The following is a 13315-nucleotide window of genomic DNA, read 5'->3' as shown; positions in this document are numbered from 1 at the left end:
TTATACTAAATAATTCACGCACACTTTTAGCTGTTAGAAAGATTAGGTATTACAAAGCTGTTAATATGTTCAAAAAATACAGTGTAGAACAGATTTTGTTTTGTCATGTGTTGTTTTAACATTGTCCATATTGGCCACATAAACAAAGAAACTAGAATGCCATCACCTCTGAGATTATGTCACTATGACTTCCCAGCTCAGAGGGTATTTAAATTATTGCAATTAGATTGTTAGATCTTAATACATCCAGGTGTTACAATGAACAAAATATTGTTCTGAGATTTTCGGTATAGAAATTGAACATTGAGGTTTGATGCATTATAAGTAACTTGATGTGCAAAGCTGAAATTAAGACCTTCAGCTTTTAAATGCAGCAAATGTTTGTTAGGAAGGGTGAGAGTGGAGCAGAAAAAGCTGAGGTTGATAAAGGTGCTTAAAGCTCAGGATGATAAAGAAGCATGAGTTTTGACATCATAGTCCAAGGACAAAATAAAAACCAAAATAGGAATTGTAAGATATCTGGATGCTCAAAAAAGAACCTGTTTCAGTGTGTCTTGTATTTTGTTCCTTTGGATGTATTGACTAATTTTGCTACTTTGGCATGTACATTTATTTAGACACTTCATTTATGTAATTTCATTTTTTGTTTTTTTTTAGAATTTTAGAAAAATACTGTGTTGTTTTACAGACATGTTTAGTAGGGACAGTTTAAAGAATCAAGAGCAAAGAGCAACAATGAATAGGAAAATAACATTTTTAGAGTACATTCTGACGATTAATGGCATGTTGTACTTTCTTTTGCATTGTATTGAAAATTGCAAGACCCAATTATTTTAATGGCAATAGTTGTATTTTGCTTTAAAGATTTATAAGGTATCATTTGTTGGATTTCCACATATATGAGGCAAAGTGAAGGCCAAATGCATGCTGTGCACCCAATTGCCAATTGACAGCTGGAGATAGGCACCAGCAACCCTCACGACCCCACTTGGGATTAAGCATATTAGAAGATGGATGTATGGATTTGAAGTGTGTGCGTGTGTGTATGTTTTTATATTTATGAATAATTGAATAGAAATAGAAGAAAATCCTTGAAGGGAATTCTCCATCCCCAAAATTTGGTGGTCAAACAGAGTACTGCAGCTGCACTTTGCTTGTTGCCATGGTAATGGGTACCAGGCTAAAGATGGTGAAAAATTCAAAATACAGTTTAATAGCCAAATTAATCAAACCTAACCTAGGTTCAGTGTAAAAATATAAAATAATTTTTTTCATTTTTATTTTAGAAATCACTTTAGTGTTACTGAATATAAGGGAATATCCTATTTGTACATTTTTGATACATGACTTTTCACTGTGATTAAGGATGAAAACGAAAAGAAACAAAGTTAATAGTTTTAGCTAAAGCTAAACAACTAAAAAATATATATAATATAATATATATAATATATAATATAATATAATATAATATATATATATATATATATATATATATATATATATATATATATATATATATATATATATATATATATATATATATATATATATATATATATATATATATATATATATATATATATATATGTGTGTATAAGATGTATCAGCGTGTATACACCATGTATAAATCTTCGCAGGGGAGTGTGTGTCTTCTGGAAAACAGCGGCAGGCTGTTTTGACTGCAGTTCAAACTCGAGTGTATATGTCTGCTCCATCAGTCAGTTTGCCTCCCCAGTTAGTCAGTCTACCTCCTCAGTCAGTCAGTCTGCCTCTGTCAGTCAGTCTGGCTCTTCAGTCAGTCAGTCTGCCTCCTCAGTCTGTCTCCCTCCTCAGTCAGTCAGCCAGTCAGTCTGCCTCCTCAGTCAGTCAGTAAGTCTGCGTCCTCAGTCTGCCTCCCTCCTCAGTCAGTCAGTCTGCCTCTGTCAGTCAGTCTGGCTCTTCAGTCAGTCAGTCTGCCTCCTCAGTCTGTCTCCCTCCTCAGTCAGTCAGCCAGTCAGTCTGCCTCCTCAGTCAGTCAGTCAGTCTGCCTCCCTCAGTCTGCCTCCCTCCTCAGTCAGTCAGTCTGCCTCCTCAGTCAGTCAGTAAGTCTGCGTCCTCAGTCTGCCTCCCTCCCCAGTCAGTCAGTCAGTCAGTCAGTCAGTCAGTCAGTCTGCCTCCTCAGTCAGTCAGTAAGTCTGCGTCCTCAGTCTGCCTCCCTCCTCAGTCAATCAGTCAGTCTGCCTCCCTCCTCAGTCAGTCAGTCTGCCCCCCTCCTCAGTCAGTCATTCTGCCGCTGTCAGTCAGTCAAGCTGCCTCCTCTGGCTGCCTCCCTCCTCAGTGATTCTGCCTCCTCAGTCAGTCAGTAAGTCTGCGTCCTCAGTCTGCCTCCCTCCTCAGTCAGTCAGTCAGTCTGCCTCCCTCCTCAGTCAGTCAGTCAGTCAGTCAGTCTGCCTCCTCAGTCAGTCAGTAAGTCTGCGTCCTCAGTCTGCCTCCCTCCTCGGTCAGTCAGTCAGTCTGCCTCCCTCCTCAGTCAGTCAGTCAGTCAGTCTGCCTCCCTCCTCAGTCAGTCAGTCAGCCTCCTCAGTCATTCTCCCGCTGTCAGTCAGTCAAGCTGCCTCCTCTGGCTGCCTCCCTCCTCAGTGATTCTGCCTCCTTAGTCAGTCAGTCAATCTGCCTCCTCAGTCAGTCAGTCTGCCCCCCTCCTCAGTCAGTCATTCTGCCGCTGTCAGTCAGTCAAGCTGCCTCCTCTGGCTGCCTCCCTCCTCAGTGATTCTGCCTCCTCAGTCAGTCAGTAAGTCTGCGTCCTCAGTCTGCCTCCCTCCTCAGTCAGTCAGTCAGTCTGCCTCCCTCCTCAGTCAGTCAGTCAGTCAGTCAGTCAGTCAGTCTGCCTCCTCAGTCAGTCAGTAAGTCTGCGTCCTCAGTCTGCCTCCCTCCTCGGTCAGTCAGTCAGTCTGCCTCCCTCCTCAGTCAGTCAGTCAGTCAGTCTGCCTCCCTCCTCAGTCAGTCAGTCAGCCTCCTCAGTCATTCTCCCGCTGTCAGTCAGTCAAGCTGCCTCCTCTGGCTGCCTCCCTCCTCAGTGATTCTGCCTCCTTAGTCAGTCAGTCAATCTGCCTCCTCAGTCAGTCTGCGCAGTTAACCGCCAGCAGCGCCACCGGGTGCAGGAATATCCTGACGAAAGACTGGACTCCACGGAGGTAAGCGTCACTCTTTCAACCCTGTAGCCGTTTTCTAACTGTGGCATCTTTGTCGACAAGCTCCGTGAACACTTTAATCAGACTCGGATGGACTACAATGATAGCCCAGGTAATAGCCGTTTAATAACAGTGAAGGCCCAGTGACCCACATTCTTATCTAATGTGGCACGTTAGCTAGCTAGCTTCGGCTAAAACTGGGTTAACTGCCGCACACACCACCTTTTACGGACCACTTAAATGCAGGCATCTTTTACATGTTAAAGTTACCTACGGGTTTTTAAAGAAAAAACACTGTTTCACTATTATTACGCAGCATTACAAACTTGTGCGCGTCACATATCGCAGTGTTTTGAAATATAAAGCTATTGTTTTGGTTGGTGACTCTAGCCGGTAAGCTAGGTGGCGACAGCCGCCCTCCGGCGGTGTCTCCCCGGTGGAGCCGGCCGGCATCAGGGCATGGACGGATACATCTGCTGCTCAAACATCGCAAACTCGCAGAACAGATACAAGCCATTTTTGCTCTATCGATGATCATTCCGATTTCATATAAATATTTACATTTATAGTTTTAAAATGCATGCTAGTTCTTCCTCATACTAATTAATGTACAACTTCTTCTTCTTTTTTTTTTTTTTTACCTTTTTACTCTCAAAGTCAAATTTCTGTTTTTCTAAAGACAGTTAATGAGTATCCTGGTGGTCAGGATGTTTAACCTGTCCTGTTTGGTCCCTGATTTAATGGTTCACCTGCTTAATGGGGGCTTTTAAGACCGCTTCAAATCTGTATTTGCCCCAAAACAAATAAATTGGTTCCATCTGCCAGCCTAAATAACCTCAGTGCAACACCCCTCCTTCTTATTAGCCATGTTAAAACCTTAATAATTTACATGTCTACATGTTTTGTTATAATTCGATTCTGCCATACTCTGATACATTTATTTACTTCAGCTTGATTTTAAGGTTTGAATCTACATAGAAGAAGTGCATGATTAACACTGAAAATGTAATCTGGAAATGTATAATTTTAAGTATAAACAACTGAATAGTAGCACCTTAAAGAGTAAATTCATTTAAAGTCAGAATTCCTTGTGCTTTTGGTCGTTGAATGCATAAACCATGAGATTTTACCTTTTTTTTAGTTTATTTTTTATATTTCTTTTAACACAGATGCTCTCAATCTTGGTTATCAACACCCTCTCTTCATCATGCTTCAGACATCTATTCTCCAGTGAATTCATTTAAATGAATTTATTCCCTTCTCAGCATGATAGGTGTTGAATATGCCTGTTAATCCCTCATTCATTGACCTCAGGTGTTTTTAATGTTGGGATGGGATCAATGTTTTTTAATAAAGTGATATAGACACCAACAATATTTACTGATAAACCAATTGTATGTTAGAAATTTTAAATTTAGTTTAGCTAAAAAAAAAAAAGCACTGAAAAATAGGTAAAAGCAATAAAGAAGCCATCCTGGTTGTCAGTTACGTTTGTGTTGCCATTTTTATTTTCTGGCTAGGAAGCTAAACGGTATAGGAGCCACCGGAGAAGAGGATAGGGATTTTTAAACAGAATTCACTTTGATTTTCAAAGAAACATCTAAAGCAATTGAATTAAAGATTAATTGTTTTTTTGTTTCTTTATCTTGTCAACATTGCTTTATCTAATACACCTTGCCTTTCAGATTACTGCACCAAAGCAAATACTTGTAAAGCCTTTACAAAAAATGTTTATTGGATCAAAGTCTTTCCAGTTTGATTATACTGCTCTGAAAACTGATCTGAAATTGATGATAGAAAAACGAATGGTAAACCTTTCCACCTGAGGAACCCTTAAATAAATGCTAAGTTTGCTAATATACTAGGCCATTGGTAGTTAAAAATCTTATAATGGCTATGGGAAACATTTAAAGCTTTTAATATGCCAGCTAACTTTCAACCAAAGGAAGTTAAAAGGCCAAAATATTTTTAAAAGTTGATTGAAAATAATTACGTTTGCGATATGGCAAGAAGAGTTTAGTATTACATTCTAAGCGTTCCTGTTGTGTATGTCCTAACATTCTCAGAGGAATTTATCACCTGACATTGACTTGAGCAGCAGGGAACACCCTTTGTCACACAGGACTGGTTGTGTCACGCTGACATTTTTCTAAGAGCTAAGGGTATCTTCTTGATCTTGAAGACATAACAAGTCTGACTTAATTACTTAGTCAGCTATTATTTCCTAACAGTCAAGGTAAATGGGAAAAAAGACTCATTATTCTCAATGTAGCAACAAGTCAGCAATTCAGTGCTAAACGAAAAATTTAAAGTCTGTTTTTCTGTATGTTCAGGTTATCAATATACCGTACTAATTTTAAAAATGGTGGAAATGCTCTTCTGTAAAACTGTTTGCCTTCTGTTTGACTACATTTTACTAGTAAGGCTTTGCAATACAACTAAAAAATGCATCATGCTGTAAGCTTTTCATGTAGGTGGAAATGGATCATTATTAATTCATGTTTCCTTGCTTATTAGAAAATAAGGACCAAGGAAAATTTCAACTTATAACCCCAGCCCTATTTAAAGGAGAAGTTCGGCTTTTAACACTTTTAGCCCATTTTCTGTAGTGTCCAGCATGAAATCGAATGATCGACACCAAAATTTTGACAATTGGTCCTGTCTCTGCTTTTTGGCTCATTTAGAATCCACCCCTGGCTGCTTTAGAATGGCTTCCATAGAGCATGTCCGATAATGTCCTTAAAACAACCTTAAACGTTCTTTTTTTAAAATATGCTACTCACCGGGTCGTCAGAGCTGTTCAATGACGTTCCAAAAAAAGTTTCATAAAGAAAAAACGTTCCTGTAGTGTTTTATTTAGCATTTTGTAAATCCCATTGAGTTCTGTTGGAATAGTCAATATTCCCCTGCCACCGGAAACGGAAATGGGGCCTGTTTACACAGTTGTAGTCTTTTCGCTTCACTCTGTGTACTCCGACGTCGAGAATCAAGAATCCACCTTTCGTATTCCATTTTCAGAGTTTTTTAAAGTGTTTAACAGAGACGTTAGCACCTCGACGTCGGAGTACACAGAGTGAAGCGAAAAGACTACAACTGTGTAAACAGGCCCCATTTCCATTTCCGGTGGCAGGGGAATATTGACTATTCCAACAGAACTCAATGGGATTTACAAAATGCTAAATAAAACACTACAGGAACGTTTTTTCTTCACGAAACTTTTTTTGGAACGTCATTGAACAGCGCTGACGACCCGGTGAGTAGCATATTTAAAAAAAAGAACGTTTAAGGTTGTTTTAAGGACATTATCGGACATGCTCTATGGAAGCCATTCTAAAGCAGCCAAGGGGTGATTCTAAATGAGCCAAAAAGCAGAGACAGGACCAATTGTCAAAATTTTGGTGTCGATCATTCGATTTCATCCTGGACACTACAGAAAATGGGCTAAAAGTGTTAAAAACCGAACTTCTCCTTTAAATGCATACTTTAACCTTTGGAAATAAGGTTATTGTAAACATTAAGAAGCCTGTAATAGTACAGACTAGAGTCATTTTCCTGTCTAAAGAGATTACCACACTAGAAAAAAATTTAAATCTAGATAAGTAATTTTTTTCCTAAAATAAGTGCATTTGTTCTTGGATTGAGGAGGTAAAAGAGACATTTTGACCATGGAACAAGACAATTTACACTTAAAATAAGAAAACACAATTGCATTGTCTTATTTCAAGTGCATATTATCTAAATCTCTTATTTCCATTGGTAAACTATCTCAATTACATACTCAAATTATGGGTAAATACACTTCATTTAAGAAATTATTTACCTGTTTCTAGATTGTTTTTCCAGTGCACAAAGATGCAGCTAAATACTTTCTTGAAGCATCACTTTTGACCCACTTATTAGCTTAATTTGAGATGCATTAAATGATTGCACTTGGCGCATATTGATGTTCCCTGCAGGCTGCCCTTCTCAAAAACTAGGCAACGTAACTTGAGAGGGTCTGATCTGTCACTAGATGAGTCATATGACCCAGAGCACATGATATGCTTACCTGATCAGACATATTTTCGGTTCTCTGATGGCAGATTTCATCTAGAGGAGTGAATGTGGCCTCCTCTTTACTAGTGACTCCGTGACTTCTCAAAGTGCTGGTCTAAAGTAGTTTGCTATCTGAAAACACGGGGGGAGACTTTAATTTTGCTTTAGTGTTGTGTTGACAGTTACTTTCATGGGTGTTTAACCTCAAAGTCAAAGGTCCCCCACTAGAGGCTAAATGGAAAATACTGTCGCTTTAATGATTAAGTAACTTCGATCACTATAAATTCAGCATTGCTTTACCAGGCTTCGTTATTCCACTTAATCAAATGATCCATTTTACTGCTTATAAAACATGAGCTACCAATATAGAAGTTAATTTAATCTCAGAGGAATCACTGTTGTTGAGCTCTTAAGGGATAATCTAAAGGTTATTGCAATGGGTATAAATATTCCTAATTTTTATAATTTCACACACTCATCATAATATCTTTAGCCAGCTTACAAGAACTTCCATATGATAACATAACAAGCTCTTATTAGTGGTTGTAGTTCAGCTTTGAGATATATGTGAGCATCATTTAAGGCTCAGAGGTGTACCTCTTTTGTCATACTGCAAGAGCTTCATGTTGACCCAGATGTTTTGTATCTGATTCAGTAATACTAGTGCCTCTGCTCTGATTATTATATTGAGCTCTTTTAAGTCTAAGGAAAACTCACCACAGTAATTAGTCTTTAGGTGTGAAGGTTAGCTGTTAAGCTATAACGTACCGGGTTGGGCTGTTGGTTGCAAGGGTGGCGAGTGGAAAGAGATTATTTTCAGAGGATCCTCAGTCCGTGCTAATGAAGCTGTTAGAACCTAATTCATCAAGCGTGGTGGCAAAGCGCCATTCATCCATTGTGCTCTATTTTTGCTCCACAATCTGTCGTTTTACAAAAACAAATACCGGTATATAAATCCAAGAAAAATGTTGACTGAGTTACATGCTTCCAAATGTTTTCTTGTTTAAAAAACCTTCAAAATATGTCAGTTTTCTATGATTGCATGTGCTGAAAAAATGTTGATGGTAATCTAGAACTAGTATTACTTGCTTGTTTCAGCTGTTTGTTTTTGTTTTTGCTAGGTTATTCAAAAAAGTCATAAGACTTTTATAAATAGTGAGATTTAATAGGGGTAGGTGGCTTCACCTTAGGATTATATTACTTGCTGAGAGCAGGAATATCTTGTGGAAATAATGCAAAAAATTTAAAATTATATAAGTGAAACTGACAAAAAAGTGTTCTGATAAGGCAAACACATGATTAATATGGGCCATGTTATCAGTGTTGGATATTATTGATTTCAGAATTTTTAACTTGGGTTGTAGTTTTATTTTATGATTTTATGACATGTTGTTATTTTGCCAACAGTGAAACTCAAGCATTAGCAGCACTTTATGGCACAGTTTTAGCACAGCCCTTGTACTGTGCTTTCTTTGTGTAATCTTTGCACTTAATTTGACTTGCATGACAACAAAGTGAACCTGCCCTTGAACTTTAAGGTACTGATAACAGATACTTGATGATTAATAGAATAAAAATATAGCAAAGAAAATGGAGAAAATCTGCATAGCATTTGGTAGCAATGGATTTTTTAAAGAAACCCAGACTTTTCAGGATGTTGGATTGTCTCTTTTGGGGCATCTATCTACATTCCCTCGATGTAAATCATTCCTTAGATGTTTAATGTTGAACACCAGACGGGTTTATACAGAAGGAGTTGTTAATAAATGATACAATTTGAATATGTTTACTAAAAAAATTTTGAGGATGAAAGAAAGTGACTATTCTGTGTTTTCGTAAAAAACGGTCACCTTTTTCCAGGCTATAGCTGCATTTTATTTACCACAGAAATCAGAGCTTAGAAATGCCGTGAGGTAATGTCCAGCTTCGTCCTCGCCAGAAAGCTGAAAAAAAAAGCATACATGCTTGTATCTTTTATTCCTTGTGTATATCCTCTATGGCAACTTTTACAACAAGAACTATTCTATGTGATATCTCGTACACATTATTGTAGAAACATCTCGTCTATTAAATATTGAAAATGACTTATTTTAAGGAACTGCTAGAAAACAAAGACCGTTTTCCTACTGTTGATTTAAGTAGCAGCCATCTTTAAATGGAAAGTGAGGTGTTGTTGTGTTGCTCCGAATTACTGACTTGTAACTCCAGCATTCCAGTTGAAACGTCTTACTTGTTGGTTGAACATTCCAACATCACACCACTGTAATGCAGCATGGGTGTGAAATGGTTGGTACAACAGGCTCAAAGTTGGAAATCCTGATTTAGTTTTCAAATAATTTTATTCAAAGAAAAATAAAATGTGTTCAATTACATGTAAAACACGGTGTTCAAAAAAATCTGTTTTGTGTACAAAAAAAAAAAGAAAAATCATTTTTACAATGGCCCATAATCAGTAGAAAAGCTGCAGGTATGAAGTGCTTTTTATAACGGCTGATAAGCTTTCTTCATGTTTCCACTGGTATCTCTGATTAGCTATCTTTTGTGATTAGCTCCAGATCTCTGAGGCTCTTTGCCATCACCCTAATCTTTAACTCCATCCACAGACATACTTTGGAACTGACATTAAGACTCTGGCCAAAATGTTTCTTATTAAGTTAGAGTAAAATTTTGACAAAAAAACAAAAACAAAACAAACTTTAACTTGGAATCCATATGTGGTACGAATACATTTGAGATGAACTTTCCTTGACCTAAACAGATTTGTAGAATTTAATTGGGCTGAGAAAATTATTTTGATTAACCGTGAATAATCAATTATTGAAATAATCATAAACTCATTTAGTAATCGATAGGGATGCACGATATAATCGGCCCCCTATCGGTATCGGCCTGTATCGGCCTTATAAAACTGAATATCGGACATCGGCCACCCCACCGATATTTAACCCGATATTTGATCAGCTTCTGAGTTTCTAAAGTCTAAAAAAAAAAAAAAATACTACTTCTTCTGCTTCCTCAAAAACTTCTTTTTTACAGACTTAAACTCTTCTAAAGATGAGGGAAAAAATATTGATACATTAAAATATCCCAATATCTTCATATGCTGATATATTGCCATTTAAAAACACCATATCAATCTCTTTTACTAATGAGATATTGCTATATGTCATCGTTATGCTACGAAATCCTCCGAAAATTCACGAAATGTTGCCATATTTTTATATGTTGATATATTGACGCAGCATCGATCTATTTTACAAACAAAATCTCACAAGAATTTGCAAATATCACGAGAGTTTGTAACAGAACGATGAAATTTCACGAGATTTTGAAAGTAAAATAGATCAATACCGCGTTTTGAAAAATTTCATATCAGCATATGAAAATATATTTGAGTATATTATTTTTCTAAGTGTCAGAAATGGATAACAAAGCTGCTATTTTCAATGACTACTTATTTTTGTCCAGCTTTAACATCGGTATCGATATCGGTTATAGGCTACATGAGTTTTAAAATATCGGCATATCGGATATCGGCAAAAATCCAAATATCGTGCATCCCTAATAATCGATTAATTGTTAACTGAATTAAATAATCATTACTTGCACCCCTAGATTTTATACTAGTCTTCCTACATGTCTGTTTGTGTGCCTACTAGGATTTGCAGAATGTAGGTTTATCTATTTCATCATCATTCTTTAAGTTTCAGATTCTTATTCACGAGCACAAGGCTTGAACAATAATCATCAATCATAATAGTAAACTGAAATAAATGCCAGTCTGTTAGGAAATATCCATATAATGTGTTTCACATAGTGAATAGCCTTAGTTAAACAAAATAACTCTTCCATAACCTAACTTATTGTGATGCACCTTTCCTTAATTTTATCATCTTATATTTTATATAGTCGTGGACTAAATGAAGGAAACTCACCAATGGCAATATGAAGACGATGTCTGTACAGAACATTCGAGTCCAGTTATTCAGTCTGAGAGCTTTGACAACATTAGCACTCCTATCTGTAGTTGTGAACACCTGTTTTACTACACTGAGGTGCCAAGACTGGTGTAACTCTTTTAAGCCAGTCACAATATTCTCCCCTGTGTGATGCCCAGGAAAGTAGCTGGTTTTAAGGTTTTAGCAGAATAGTTCCCAGTCGGAAAACCCAGACTCAAACGAGGCTCTGTGGTTGATGCATTGTAATCCGCAGATGACACCAGCGCTTGAACGTTTTTACAGCATTCTTCATACCTGTCTGGGAGTACCATCTTGGAAAAATATTTTCTTTTAGGGAGGGTGTAGTGCAGGTCTAACTAGATGATTGTAGCCCTCTTTCTCTACTGTTTGGATTGGCATCATATCTTTCGGCAGAAAAATTGCAGCAGCTTGAGTTATATGTTTCCAGTGCGTGCTTGATTTATCATACAGGATACAGCTAGCGAGTGTCTCGGCTATGCTGTTCTGAACTAGATTACGTAGTTTTAGTTAAGTTTTAGCTACCGAACCACCTTCCTGGACTTTCGTAAGTATTTGGATGCTGATGCCTGATATGGTGAAATTATTTAGATGTATTTCCCCCTTTCAAAAGTACAGGCCTCTTGTATTCCTTGCATATTACTTCTTGGGAATTAAGTCGTCTGCAGTATGTTTGCATACACCTTTACAACATAAACACTTCTGCATGCATGACCCTAGTGAGCGTAATCCTCTGATTGGTAGTAGTGTAACATATTCACTCCATGATATTAGCATATCATGATATGATTTATTTTCCCGGGCAATTTATTTTTACTGGTATTATTGTGAATGATATGATATGGCCCAGCTCTAGTTACACGTGTAACGGGTATTGGATATATATATGAAATTCTTGCAAAAATATGTTTCATAATTGAATTCAATTCAGTTTATTTATATAGCGCCAATTCACAACATGTCATCTCAAGGCACTTTACAGTTCAACAGATCATACAGTCAAATTGATTCAAAGTTTTCTATCTAAGGAAAACCAGTTGATTGCATCGACTCATTGACTCGAATCCAATCCCTCACTCTAAGCATGCTTGTAGCGACAGTGCAGATGAAAAACTACCTTTTAACAGGAAGAAACCTCCAGCAGAACCAGGCTCAGTGTTAGCTGCCATCTGCTGAGGCCAACTGGGGTTCAAGGAGACAGAAGGAGATACAAAAAGCAGCTGTAAAATGCGGCCTCTTCCAGGAAACACACAGCTAGGCAGATGAGCACCGAGCCAGCTCCCATATCAGAGGATGAAGAGAGCACATCCAGCCAGTCACAGTCAGAGAAACAGGACAACACTGGAAAACAGGCCGATCTCCAACATCTATCAACAAGACTTGATAAATGCAGTGAGCTTCCCTACTGGTCCTTTAGTCAGTGTGTACTGTAACAAAATTCTAAGTTAGCATTTGAACATAACAGCCAATATTACTCAGAAGAGAACCGGATTTGATGGATTACATCAGCCAACCCAGTCTCATGGGAAAATGTACCCCCACTACGTTGGTCCACACTGCAAAGCGTAGTGGAGGTACATTAATGGCCATTTTTTTGTGGTACTGTTACGTTTCTTCTGCCTATACGCTTTCTATTGTTTTACGTCCTAGTCACGTGACTTTCAAGATTCCAGCTGGGAGAACAAAAAAAAAATAAATATATGGCCGACATTCGCTCATTTTTTGTGGAAAGATTAATGACTTGAGTTTGTTTTTGCATTAAAATGAGTTTTGATTACATTTCTAGTGAGAAATGTATAGTTTGTTGCCAGAATATTTACTCAGGGAATGTACATATTCACTTGCTTGTTCGTTTCTTGCAAAGATTTTTCAAGATAATGTGAAACTGTAACATTTTGGTATAAACATGGCTGAGATTTCTCAAACTTTTAGTGGGAAAATCAATAATTTCAATCAGTTTCTGCATTTAAATGGGTTTTGATCACATTTATAGCGAGAAGTGTAGGGTTTATTTACATAATATTTACTTAGTGAACATACATAATCACCCGCTTGCTAGTTTTTGCTACGTTTTTCGGATCTCGTCAGGATTATGTGAAATTGCAACGTTTTGGCTGCTACCCATCGCCTAGC

At 37.5% G+C, this 13315-nt stretch overlaps 1 protein-coding gene across 1 annotated transcript in view; it reads left to right on the top strand.

Annotated features, from left to right (window-relative positions):
- The first annotated feature begins 2989 nt into the window (after positions 1-2989).
- Positions 2990-13315, top strand: part of clocka (clock circadian regulator a) — a 39326-nt gene continuing 29000 nt past the window's right edge. Inside the window, exon 1 of the mRNA XM_038280742.1 lies at positions 2990-3173. The gene's annotated coding sequence lies outside the window, so the exon portion shown is untranslated. The remainder of the gene's footprint in view (positions 3174-13315) is intronic.

The sequence above is a fragment of the Cyprinodon tularosa genome, unplaced genomic scaffold (assembly GCF_016077235.1).
Source record: "Cyprinodon tularosa strain WSP-4 unplaced genomic scaffold, ASM1607723v1 ctg163, whole genome shotgun sequence".
Classification (NCBI taxonomy): Eukaryota; Metazoa; Chordata; class Actinopteri; order Cyprinodontiformes; family Cyprinodontidae; genus Cyprinodon; species Cyprinodon tularosa.
The sequence above is the reverse complement of the archived record's forward strand: the minus strand, read 5'-3'. Positions and strand labels throughout refer to the sequence as shown.